Source organism: Sciurus vulgaris (genome assembly GCF_902686455.1).
Source record: "Sciurus vulgaris genome assembly, chromosome: 3".
NCBI classification, from domain to species: Eukaryota; Metazoa; Chordata; class Mammalia; order Rodentia; family Sciuridae; genus Sciurus; species Sciurus vulgaris.
In genome coordinates, this window is record NC_136463.1 from 175,584,942 (window position 1) to 175,596,809 (window position 11,868).

Consider the following 11,868-nt stretch of genomic DNA (forward strand, 5'->3'; position numbering starts at 1 on the left):
CAGAGACACAGCAGCCATTAGCAGGAAAACAGCAGAAGAAGACACACGCGGCAGCAGCGAGTAGGGGCAGCGGCGGAAAGCAGATCGCGGAACGTAGAACTGAGACGCATCACTAGGGCATCTTGGGTGAACGTACCCTTAGTTCACAGGATGCAGGACTTTAAGGTGTAGCAAGTCTCTTCCTCTAAGCTCTAAGCAAAGCTTGTCTTTCTCTCAAAGTTTCTCTCTTAAGCAAAGTCTCTTTCTCTCTGATAAGCGGGCTCTCTCTCCTCTCAAAGCAAGTAAACCTCATTTCCTCTATCCTCTATAAACAAGCAAGAAAGCAGTGCACTAAAGAGAAAGATAGAAGTGCCTCAGTTTCCACTCCACCACCCATAAGACCCGTGCAAGTTGTTGCTGCAGGCGGTCACAAATATCCATGGATTTTGGAACCGCAAAGAGCCAGCAACAGTCTGCGACTGTATTTAATATGAACCGATGTAAAATTTCTTTTCACAAACAAAAAAACTTTTCAGAGCAATTCCTATATCTGCAGAGAACTCCATTTTCTTTAAGTAACCAATTCAAAATATGCCCAAGAAATATATTTGTGATGGGATATTTTGACCTCCCTCTTAAGAAATTCCCATATTCACCCTCTTAGAAGACAGTCACCCTGTAAAGAAGATTGGGCTAAACTACTGAACTATGAGGGACCTTGGGGCAATAGAGAAAGAGAAGAACAGAGACAAAGATGAGACACTACCCAGAGGGAAACCCAGGACCCCAGACCATGGCCATTACCAAGGCCCCGACCTGTGGGTGACACCATCTTGGATCCTCCAGCCCCCAGTGAGCCTCTGCAGTGAACATCACAAGAGAGACAGCCAAATGCCTGTCACTGATGACCTGTGGGGTCATCATCCCTGACCCACAGGGTCTGAAATAAAATAGTGGCTGGTCTTTAAGCCCACCAGAGCTTTGGGCTGGCCTGTCACTTAAGGATAGATGATTCATCTGTAAAATGTGGCCTGTTGCATCAGCAAGCTTGCTTCATCTCACTGGTGAGGAGTTGTGGAAATGTGTGATTCTGTAAGCAGAGAAAGTGTGCAATGCTAGACCAGTACCTGCCAGGTAAGGAACCATCCATAAAGTGGGTGATCACTGCACTTGTTGTACTCAAATGGAGGCTGGAATGACCAGCCTGTGAGGCTGAAAAAGGAGGCTGTTCTTGTAGATGGAGAATGTTCCTCACATCCTCTGGGGCACTTTTCTATCCGCATATTCAGTAGTTGCTAAACATCAAGCATGCTTCCTGGTCCTCCTTGCTCCTGATCTGAGCTCATTCTCAGAGTAGAAAACAGTGTATTTTGGGGGGAAGTCCCACCTCCTTCTAGGAGGTCCCCACAGGACCCTGCTGCAGGAGCAGCTCCAGAGTCTGTTGTTGCTGCCCTGCTTGGGAGGAACCCCAGAGCCTGGTGCCTACAAGGCAAATGCTCTGCCTCTGAGTTATGCCCCCCAGCCCAACCTGGACAGTTCTTTGCATGTGTGATGGTTTGGATGTGAGGTGTCCCCAAAAGTTCACGCGTGCGACGGTGCAAGAAGGTTCAGAGGAGGAATGATTGGGTTGCGAGAGTCTTAACCCAGTCAGTGAATTAATCTCTGATGGGATTAACTGAAGTGGTAGGGTGGCTGGAGCAGGTGGGAATTGGGTTGTAGCTTTGGGCTATGTATGTATATCTGGCGAGTGAAGTCTCTGTCTGCCGACTAGAGTCTTTCTGCGCCCTGATCACCATGATGTGAGTGTTAGGGAGGTCTGAGGTGGCTGGATGGGGGCAGGGCAGCAGGCAGCCCATCCCACCAAAGAACAACCAGTCAGACACCGGCAGATAAACCCTAGTGGCCTTGCAACCACCCCTGTCAGTCAATGGAGTCCCCAGCCAACTCCAGGGGGACACTAAACCCTCAAGCCTTCCCTGGCCAATTCCATACTATAAAGGCCCCGGCCAGCCCAAGTCATGCATGGATTCCCTGGTCCTCCATCCTGGCCTTCACCCTGGAGGACTGGTGAATCTTGCCCAAGAACCAAACCCAATAAAGCCTCGTTCAGCCGCTCTTGGTCTGACTCCTTCTTGGTCACACACATCTGACCTTCAGTGAACTGCTTCCCTCCAGATTTAAGGAGTCGCCCTCCTATCAACTCAGACCTCTGAACCTGGGAGCCCTAAATAAACTTTTCCTCCTCTACAGTTGTGCTGGTTGGGTCATTTAGTCACAGCAGTGAAAAAACTGACTAAAACAGTACAATTTTCCAGAGTGACTCCCCTGCCGTTTGTGAGAGACAAAGCTCCTAATTTGACCTCATGATGGCTAAATTGGATCAGTAGGTATGCTTTTAAAGGGGTATGCATGGGCCACACAGAGACCAAAGAGACTGGGAAGCAAGATGGCAGCAGAGGACCCAGCGTCCTGCTAACAGCAGTGACTAGGGCAGAATAGAGGCTCTCCGTTGTAAGCGCAAAAGGACGGGAAGCAAACCTCAACGGATTCAGAGAAGCTTTTATTCCTTGGGGGACTCGGGCGCCGTTGGACCCATTTTCCGAATGGGAAAAATGGCCCCCAGTTACAGAGGGGATTTTGATAGGGTACAATGATGTTGTAAGCTCGGGAGCATGGTTAGCAGCCAAATAAAATCGGACAGAAAGTGGCTAAGCAAGCTTTATTGGAATTTGGCTCTTGAGCGAAATTCACAGACCCTGGGGGTACAGCTCAATTAGGGGCCCGGATTAAATCGCACGTGGCCCCGGCTGCTCAGGGTTTTTATAGGCCGGAATGGGAGGGAGTCCTGCTGAGTGACAGGTGGATGTGAAGGGTCAGTGGAATTTTCTAGTCCACTTGATCAGTCACCGTTTGGCGGGCTGGCCTTTGTTTCAGCTGCTCTGCTCTGCCCCCTACAGTCACCTAAATTCCGACCTAACGGATGTAATCACTGAAGCTGTGTAGTGCAGTTTTGACCGTCAGGGGCTAGTTGTACAGGTTAAAACTTTAATTTAGGAAGGTAGTTGTAAAAAGGCCGAAAGTCACTATTGTCTGGGAAGATGAGAGTCTGGATCCGAGGGATGAGTACTCGACTCTGCAGAGGAAATGACCAGGCAGAAAGGAACGGAGGCAGCTCTGGTCGCCTGATAGCCATCTGTTTAGTTGAAAAGACATCCATTTGATTGACCCACAATGGGCTCTGGTTTCCTACTCACATCTCCCGGTGTTTACAGTAGCCTACCAGGCCACCTGAATACAATGACTTCTTTAAAACAAGTCTCAAAACTTGAACCCTTGCCAGGGTCCCACCCCCTTGGTCTTTTGTATGTTGTTTTTGAACTTTTTATGCTAGGACATGCAGAGAAAGTATTTTACCTAAATAAAAAAGTAAGTACTGGCTACACTGCAGAGTTTGAAACTAAAAAGTTGTTGAGAAACAAAATCACCCTTGATTCATACAAACTCTGGAAAAAGAGATTTAGAAATCAATAATAGTAATTGCTTATATCTGTTGAGGATCTACTAAGTAGTCATAAACTGTTTGAAAACTTCATATTAACAGGTTTTATCATCCTACAAACTTAAAAAGAAGGGAATATTAGTCCCCAGTTGCTGATAAAGAAATTGGGTCATAGAAAAGCTGTTGAGTAACTGGCCCACAGTCTCTCAACTAAGAAGTGGCCATAGGAATTTGAACTCAGGAACTTCAGAGGTCCACATCCTACACTATCCCCCTGGGGCCCACAAGGCCCAGCCCAGATTTTATTCCTACTGGTAGGAAAGAATGTCTCAGCAATTTCTACTTGACACGTTTGTGGGAGACTGTGAGCTGCTGAATCTTAAATTGAATGATCCTCGTTAAGAATATTGTCAAGCTTCAAACAAAATCTGCTAATGTGTTCTAAATAGCAATTCAAAAATAATTTGCTATTCTAATAGCTGCGCTTCTTTAAAGATGTGGACAGGCACGTTTTTCTAAATGTAATTCTTCTTAAAAGAAGCAATTTATCAACACTATAATGGAACACAGTGTGACTTTGCTTTTTATAAATTAAGAAACTTTTCAGATGAAAACTATACCTTGCTTTTTGATTTTATGTATGTGAATTCCTTTAGTAGTATAATAACCAATTTTAAAGTGAAAAATTGTCACCCAAGGACAGGAATAATTTCTATTCAGATTTACTTTTAAGTCTATATACAATGCTAATCATTTGAATTCATAACTCTCATGCCGTCTTTATTGGAAAAATATGTATACAGTTTATAACAGATAAATTGCTTTTCAATTACCATGCACAACTCAGTAATGAACTTCTTTTTACTTCAATTTTCAAAAAAATCATTAGAGTATTTTTTGAAGGTGTTAGCTGTAAGGAATTCCCGGCTTCCCCCACCACCTGTCAATCTGTGTTAGCCCCCTCTCACGTTACAGGAATTTCCGGCTTACTTTGCTTCCTGCCTCCAGCATTACGTCCTAATATGTCATTGGTCCGTCAGACAGTCTGTAAGAATTCTTCTCCTCCATTGGTTCCTCTCAGCCCGCGAAATTCCTATGTCTGAGACGAACCCTGCGCCATCTTCTTCTCTTCTTTTCCCCTTTCCCCCGTGCAGACGTGAATTCGTCTGTGCAAAATAAGGGTTCCTGGTATGAGACCTGTATCTGTGGAGCGTTTCTGGGAGCTAGCGACAAACCATAACTGCCCCTTTTTCACAACCTAACATTAGCTCTTGAGTTTTTCTTTTTAACTCTTAATTCATGTCACATGCTGACATTTAAATATAATAACTTTCTCATCCCTTGGTATAAACCCCTCTCCTCTCCTCCTGTCCTTTCACTTACGTGCTGGATCGCTTTAGATAGAACCATGACTTTTACAACAGTTTTTGAAATTCTGGAAATAATAGAAATAATTCTAAAGTTTAGAGGAGAATTTTACACCCTTAACACAAAACATGTAGTTCAGGCAAGTGTTTAAGCTCTTACGTAGGAAACATTTTCAAAACATTTTTATCCCTCTTGGGGTTATCGTTTTGGTGGGGATTTTTAAAATTTCATTAATCTTTGGCATCCAAAAGGTTAAGAACGTGCAGTGGGGAGGCTACCTGGGCAGTGAATTCTCCGGGAACACTATGAAATCCTGACCCTCGGGTCACTGACACCCCCGCCGCTCATCACAAATGCCGGATTCTCAGCTGTGCTCCACCATGACCTTAAATTTTGCAGAAGCTTCTGTGGAAGACACAGACGAGAATACTCAGGGGAGCCATCTGCTTTGGTTCTCAGCATCTGGGCAGCTGACATGTGGTTCTCTACCTTCTTGTCCCTAAATTTGGCAAGGATGGCCAGGTTTCTGTCAGGCGTCGTTCCTGGACAGCAGCCAGGTGATCCAGTCTCACAGCAAAGTGGGGTGGCTGGCGACAGGTAGTCCAAGGAAGTCGAAGAAATCAGCTAGCGATGAGGGTTTGCTGGAACCCATGGACTTCACAGGAATTCACCCCTTTCTGCCAGTCTCATAAGTACAGTGGGACATGCTAAAGCCCTGAGAGTCCCAACCCAGGCCCCAAGAAAAGTCTGAGGAACTTTCTTTTCATTTTTAACGTACAGCACTCGTACTTATCCCCCATCTTGAGAAGATGGCCGGGCACTGTGCAGATAGTGACTGTGCACTTTGGAGGAGCACCTTAAAGAATGTCACCAGTGTCACGATCCAGGGCACTGCAGGATGCCATGGAGCCACCTAGATGAGAGCCACAGGCAGCCTGGAGGAAAAGAGGCATCACTTAAGTCCTGACAAGTCTATGGCATCAGGCAGACAGGTAGGGCGCTCAGGTTGGCACTGATACCGCCGTTTACCGGTGACGAGTTCTGCTCCCTCTGATGTTGAAGTTTGAATGCTAGAGAAGCAACCAAGGCAAGCAGATCAAGCAGGTTTCATTTAAAAGTAGTGATAATACAGACTTCTCCCTCCCGAGGGGAGAAGGGGGCCACAGCTGATGTTCTAGAATCCCCAGAAGTGAACACACCCTACATCTTTTATAGGTTAAGGTCTCTTGTTCTCCGGTTCTCTCCCCCCTTATCTCTCATTCCAACCTAGGTGACTAGGCCTGGTTTTGCAGGTGAGATGCATAAAGTGAGACGCGAATGGGCACAGGGAGGGCCAAAGTGATTCAGCCAGGCAGGGGCCCAGGGGGCATCAATTAGCAGCTCCTTGCCTGCAGTCCCTGACAGAGGCAGGTAAATTTAGTAATCAATGGGCTCCAGAGATCCTTGACATTCCGTTCTCCCAGGGTGGTCTCCAACTTCCAGAGGCAGATGGCTTTTATGGCCATCATTTCCTCGACCCAATCCCCTATTTCTACAATAACTGCCTGTCCCCAATTCTGGCTTCAGCACCCAAGAGAGAGGAAGCTGGTGGGAAGAGGAGCTTCAGGACCGCGAGCCACTGAAAGGAACTGGCTCGACCCACCATGGCTGGAGGGCGGCCGGCAGGCAGCAGAGGCTGGAAGGCGGCCAGTGGGCCTGGTCAGGAAGGGCCTCCCAAGCCACCAGGAAGGGCTGGGCTGTATTGTAACGTGAACAGAGCCACAGGGGACTTGGCTTAGAAAAAAGGCAGTGCTTTGAGGAACCATGGACAGGAGGGACATGGGAAGCCAAAGGGCGGGCTAGTTACCTGGGCAGGTCTGGTGAGGACCGCTGGAGACAGCGGGCAGTCAGGAGTGAGGGTGAGGGCTGCAGTGTAGACCTGGTGAGTGGATGTCAGGGACACCAGAGTGAAGACATCCAGCAGCCCCTTCCCCTGTGACCTACAGGGGAGCAGCAGGTCAGAGGAGGTGGGCTGGGGAAACCCTGGCCTCGAAGCAGCCATGGGAATAGACGGGCTCCCCGGGAGGAGAATGCACAGGGGGAGGAGGGGAGGGAAGAGCATGGGACGCTGGGAGGACTCCGGGGACAAGTGACATTGAAGTGATGTTCTAGAGAAACATAGAAACGAGAGTGTGGTCCCAAGCCTGTGTGGGAGCTCGTGTCCGAGGCGCGAGGATTTGAGGCCATGGCTCTGGCTGGTCTCAGTCTCATCGCTTGTCACCTGGTCTTTCAGGATAACACCTGTGACTTATGACTCCTTCTCAATTAGGCAAACTCAGAAGAGGCACCGTGACTAAGCAGACCTCAGAGCCACGCCGACTCCGTTTCCTTTTCCCAAGAGAATTTAACTCTGATTCTCCATTTCTGAGCAGGGATCTGGCTCCGTGGACCTGAGGCAGAACTGAGAAAGAACTTTCAGTCCCTGACAGCAGCCTGTAACCCACACTGCAGGGTAGGCACCGAAGGGCTCTGTCATGGAGGGGGACCCTGGGCATCTCCCAAGGGACAAGAATCCCTGGGAGGTCGCAGGACTTTCCCGCACCTTGTGGCTGGTTGCTGGCACGGCTGGGCTTTCTGGGTTGGGGACCATGCTCCCCACCACTGCTAAGGAGAGCAAGACACAGCCTCTGTAGCTACTGAGGCAAGATCCTTTGAGGTTCACAACACAAAAAAGGAAAGCGAAGGAGGGGGATTATTCCCAGGGCCCAGACACATTCATGCCCCATGTCCTAGGCCCCTCTGCTTAGCGTGTATTCCACCATCCCAACCCTCCTTCCCCTAGCGTGCGCACACACACGCACACACGACACACACACACACCACACACACACACCCCAAAGGTGCTTGGGCAGGAACGGCAGCAAGCTGACGTGGGGGGGCCTGTGCACATCTTCTGCAGCTCAAGGCTTCTAGGGCAGGTGGGGGAGGGAGGAAGTAGCCCCAGAAGCACCTTCCCTAAGCCCTTGTGTTCTTAGCTGCAACTTCTCTCAGTTCCCCAGAGGACACCCCTGCTCAGTCCCAAACAATGCTATCAGGTTCCTATGAAATTGCCATCTGTTTCCCCTTTGCCAGGACAATGCAGGCCAGGAGCTGATACTGGGGTTGTGTTACAGCAGGCAGACTGAAGGGTTTTTACAGGTGCAGACAAAGGAGTTTCCTCCTGACTGTTGTGGCCTCCTGCTGTGACTTGTTTCCCAGGCTCTGGCTGGTCATGGGAGCTGCAGGCCTGGGCCCTTCGCCTGCCTCTGCCGAGCATCCACTGAGGACCTGAAATCCCTTCCCTGCAGTTCCGTGGAAAGGATCTAATGAGTCCCAGTACCACAGAGGCCTTCCAGCCCTCCAGCGCCCTCATCTCAACTCGGGAGCTCACATTTCACATTGCTTTACCCACCCCAAATAAATCCAGGATGTGCAGCAGGGAACAAATACATAAGTCAGTGTCCATTATTTTTATGGAATACTATGAAATAAATGAGTGTATGGTATTTTTATGGGATACCATGTAGGCATAAAGAAATGGACAGAACTTCAGGAACTAGAGCTCACCGCATCCTGCCCTTCAGCCTTGCCCTCCCAAACAGACTGGAGAAAACTTCTCACCTATGTGTGGAAGGCAGATTCAAGACTGCTTATAGCTGAGCCCGCCCCCCCTGGGACCTGGCGCTGAGTCCCCCAGCCCACCCCCACACCCAGGACTGCAGCCTGTAGCTGAGCCTGCCCGCCTGCCCCCCTACTGCTGAGGGACACTGCGCCTGCCTCTGTGCTGACTCAGCGCGCAACCTCGCTGGGGCTCCCCAACTTCTTTGGAGGCTGGTGAATTATTCCTGAGGGTGTGGCCATCATCATCAGAAGAGCGGCTCCCTTTCTGAGACACCCACCAGAGACTGGAGGCCCTTTGACAGGTACCTCTATTTACTCACTTACATCCTACACCCTTCCCCATCCTCTTGTTCACAACTAGAAATACTATAAATAGTAATCGAACTGATTCTGTTCATTACAATAATGTTAAAGTCTTTATGGGGCTATCTGGTCAGGGCTGCATTTTCTCGGTGTTGGGTGCACCTGGTATTGATCTCCCCTTCAAAGGAGAGGTAGTGGAAAACTGTAGGGTCATAATAAGCCTGCAAGGAGGGAACTTCAGTATCTCTGATCTTCACTGCTAGAGGGAATATATAGAAACAATATGAAAAAACAGGGGAAGTTGTGAATGATGAAATAAAAAAACTACTCATACATCCGGAGGCTAAATAATATGCTATTGAATGATGCAATGATAACAGAAGACATCAGGAAGAAATAAAAAAAAATTCTTAGAGGTAAATGAGAACAATTACACAACATATCAAAATCTCTGGGACACTCTGAAAGCAGTACTAAGAGGAAAGTTCATTGCATTGAGCTCATACATTAAAAAAATAAAAAGTCAACAACTAAATGACCTGACATTACATCTCAAAGCCCTAGAAAAAGAAGAACAGATCACACCAAAAATAGTAGAAGATAGGAAATAATTAAAATCAGAGCTGAAATCAATTAAATTGAATTAATAGAAATAATTCAAAAAATCGACAAAACAAAAAGTTTGTTCTTTGAAAAAGTAAACAAAATTGATAAATATCTAGCCACACTAACAAAGAGGAGAGAGAAAACTCAGATTACTACAATTCATAATGAAAAAGGAAAGATCACAACAGACACCATTGAAATACATAACATAATTAGAAGCTACTTTGAAAATCTATACTTCAACAAAATAGAAAATATCGAAGACCTTGACAAATTTTTAGAGACATATGATCCTCCCAAACTGAATCAGGAAGATGTACACAATCTAAACAGATCAATTTCAAGCACCAAAATAGAGAAACCATCAAAAGTCTACCAACCAAGAAAAGCCCAAGACCAGATGGATTCTCAGCCAAATTCTACAAGACCTTTAAAGAAGAACTGATACCAATACTCCTCAAAGTATTCCAGGAAACAGAAAAGGAGGGAACCCTTCCAAATTCATTCTATGAGACTAGTATCACTCTGATACCAAAACCAGACAAAGACACATCAAGGAAAGAAAACATTAGACCAATATATCCCTGGTGAACATAGATGCAAAATCCTTCACAAAATACCAGCAAATCACATACAAAAATATATTAAAAAGATAGTGCACCACAATCAAGTGGGTTTTATCCCAGGGATGCAAGGTTGGTTCAACATCCAGAAATCAATAAATGTAATTCATCACATCAGTAGGCTTAAAGTTAAGAATCACATGATGCTCAGAAAGCATTTGATAAAATACAGCACCCCTTCCTGCTTAAAACACTAGAAAAAATAGGAATAGTAGGAACATACCTCAACATTGTAAAGGCTGTCTATGCTAAGTCCATGGCCAACATCATTCTTAATGGAGAAAACTGAAAGCATTCCCTCTAAAAACGGGAACAAGACAGGGATGCCCTCTTTCACCCTTCTATTCAACTTGCCAGAGCAACTAGACAGACCAAAGAAATTAAAGGGATACAAATTGGAAAAGAAGAACTAAAGCTGTCACTATTTGCTGATGACATGATTCTATATTTAGAAGATCCAAAAAACTCCACTAGAAAATTTCTAGAACTAATAAATAAATTCAGCAAAGTAGCAAGATATAAAATCAACACACATAAACCTAATGCATTTCTATTCATAAGTTGAATCCTTTGAAAGAGAAATTAGGAAAACCACTCCATTCACAATAGCCTCAAAAAAAAAAAAACAAATACTTGGGAATTAATCTAACAAAAGAGGCGAAAGACCTCTACAATGAAAACTACAGAACATTAAGGAAAGAAATTGAAGAAAACTTTCAAAGATGGAAAGATCTCCCTTGTTCTTGGATAGGCAGAATTACCATTGTCAAAATGGCCATTCTACCAAAGGCACTATACAGATTCAATGCAATTCCAATTAAAATCCCAATGACATCCCTCCTAGAAATAGAGAAAGCAATCATGAACTTCATCTGGAAGAACAAGAGATCTTGAATAGCCAAAAAAATCCTGAGTAGAAAAAGTGAAACAGGAGGTATCACAATACTAGACATTAAACTATACTGCAGAGCAATAGTAACAAAACAGCATGGTATTGGCACCAAAATAGGCAGACCAATGGTATAGAATAGAAGACACAGAGAAAAAACCACATAAATACTGTCACTTCATACTAGACAAAGGAGCCAAAAATATACAATGGAGAAAAGATAGCCTGTTCAACAAATGGTGCTAGGAAAACTGGAAATCCATATGCAGTAAAATGAAATTAAACCTCTATCTCTCACCCTGCACAAAACTCGACTCAAAATGGATCAAGGACCTAGGAATTAGACCAGAGACCCTGCACCAAACAGAAGAAAAGGTAGGTCCAAATCTTTATCATGTAGGCTTAGGACAAGACTTCCTTAACAAGACTCCCAAAGAACAAGAAATCAAAACAAGAATGAATAAATGGGATGGACTCAAACTAAAAACTTTTTCTCAGCAAAGGACACAATCAAGAATGTGAAAAGAGAGCCTACAGAGTGGGAGAAAATCTTTTCCACACGCACTTCAGATGGAGCACTTATCTACAAAATTTATAAAGAACTTACAAAATTTTACACCCAAAATACAAAGAACCCAATCAATAAATGGGCCAAGGAACTGGACAGACATTTTACAAAAGAAGACATAGAGGCAATTAATAAATATGTGAAAAAGTGTTCAACATCTCTAGTAATTAGAGAAATGCAAATTAAAACAACTCTAAGATTTCATCTTACTCTAATTAGAATGGCTATTATCAAGAACACAAACAATAATAGATATTGGTATGGATGTGGGGAAAAGGCACACTTTTACATTGCTGGTGGAGTTGCAAATTGGTGCAGCCACTCTGAAAAGCAGTCTGGAGAATCCTAAGAAAATTTGGAATGGACCCACCTTTTGACCCAGTTATCCCATTCC

At 45.3% G+C, this 11,868-nt stretch overlaps 1 long non-coding RNA gene across 1 annotated transcript; it reads left to right on the plus strand.

The window, feature by feature from the left end:
• Nucleotides 1-6,663: 6,663 nt before the first annotated feature.
• Nucleotides 6,664-8,323, plus strand: LOC306656300. The gene is made up of 3 exons (XR_013762466.1): nucleotides 6,664-6,842; nucleotides 7,258-7,337; nucleotides 8,084-8,323. It is a non-coding gene; the product is annotated as an uncharacterized lncRNA (long non-coding RNA).
• Nucleotides 8,324-11,868: the final 3,545 nt, after the last annotated feature.